Source organism: Phocoena phocoena, chromosome 3, assembly GCF_963924675.1.
Source record: "Phocoena phocoena chromosome 3, mPhoPho1.1, whole genome shotgun sequence".
In the NCBI taxonomy this organism is placed as follows: Eukaryota; Metazoa; Chordata; class Mammalia; order Artiodactyla; family Phocoenidae; genus Phocoena; species Phocoena phocoena.
Genome location: NC_089221.1, coordinates 33,747,583 through 33,749,438, shown reverse-complemented (window position 1 = coordinate 33,749,438; position 1,856 = coordinate 33,747,583).

The following is a 1,856-nucleotide window of genomic DNA, read 5'->3' as shown; positions in this document are numbered from 1 at the left end:
AACATCTGCCTTGTTCCTTAGTTGTAACTCCTTGGATCTTTGAGTCTGGGAACATATGGGGAGAAATAATGAAGGTCTTCCTACATTCTTGTTATTGGTGATTTGTGTTCTATGATGTCAAGTTGGAATGTGATGTGAGTAGAATTTTGTGTAGGTTTATCTTAATCTAATTTTCTCTGTTTTGTGATCACCTATTACTCTTAAGTTACCAGGTTGACTGTTTTCTTTTTTAAATCATTTTTATTATTTTTTTAAAAAATTGTTTGAATTTTGGTGTGTTTGTCCAGTGTGTTAGGAATTACTATCTAGAGGCCAATATGAACCCAAACTTCTGTTTCTAACAACTTTGACCTTCTTAAAATTATTGTTTATCTTCTATTTTATTAATCTCAAAACATACAGAAAGGCAAAAATAAATAGATAAATATCATCTATAATCCAAACATCCTTAGATCACCAAAGTATTAATATTTTGCTGAATAGTTTCCTGTTTTTTCTGTTAATTTTTAATACAGTTGAGCATACATTAAGCTTTCTACTTCTTTAGACCCTTAAGGAAATTCACTTGAAGGAAAAATACGATCTAGGAAGGGTGGATCTAAATAATTCACCCACTTTCAATAGGAAGGCCAAACAATTTCTCACCAGATGTCTGCAGCAAATCCTGAATCACCGCAGAGAGCAGTGAACACAAGGTGGGAGGGGCGTCAAGGAACAGTGAACATGCACACAAAGCATCCAAATTAAAGCTCACTAATAAGACTAAGGACAGCTGGTATCTGTATAGATAATATTGTATAGGAGGTGAAGCCAGGGATTATGCATGCTATGTCTTTACTGTTGATTACATAGTAAAGATTAATAAAATGCCCAATATTCAAGAAATCCTAGTCTCCTCAACAATTCATGTTAGTAAAGATAAGCCTTTTTGAAAGAAATGAATTTTGAGCAGTTTGAAGAAAGAGTAAAATAACTTGCTCAAAGAATAATCTGAATATATTTTGGATGATTGAGAATCTTGGAAGAATGTAGAGATATAAGGAGAAATGCACAGTCAAGCGTAGGTGTCTGTTTTTACAGAGGCAAAAGGAATATTAGTGTGGAGATGGCAAGCAGAAAATAAAATTCAGCTGGACTAATTGGAAGACTAGTATTTATGAGGTGGGACTCCTGTGTTTGTGGGGGAGAATATGATGCCATTTAGAAAAGATCAAAACATTGTCATTCTTGAAGAAAATTTCCTATGAAGATGGATAGATAAGGATTAATGCTGGATAGAAAGAGTGCTTGTTAGGGAAAGTTAGCTACATTATTGCCCCAAATTTACAGTATTACGCAACACCAATTTTGCATCAATGCTTTGGCCAAATGCCAGGAGAACACCCAACAGAAAATCTACTAAATCTGCTGTGGAGCCGGTAAACAATTGGTTTCTGAAGAAACACATTTTGAAGATATTTTATATTCATAGACATTAGAATTTGCCTCTGTGGTTGGCAGAACACTTTAAACAGTAATGTGAAACCACTTGCATCTACTGATTGCTTACTTATTCAATTGTCTTTTTTTTTGACCTGTGCAGTAGCAGGGAATAAAGAGAAGCTGGTAATGACTGCATAATTGCAGACCTATGAAGCTCAGGCTCAGATCTTTGCTGTGCCCTTAATTTACTGGTTGACCTGGGTCAAATTACTCCATCTCTCAGTATCAATTTCCATAGAAATAAAACAAGAGATTTGAATTCTTAGCTCTTTATGTTCCATTTCAATGTTGAAGTTCTAGAATTCTGTGTCAGATTCCTGTCAGTGCTGTGTTAGGTGATAATAATTTCAGCCCTTTAATGCCAAACTCATATA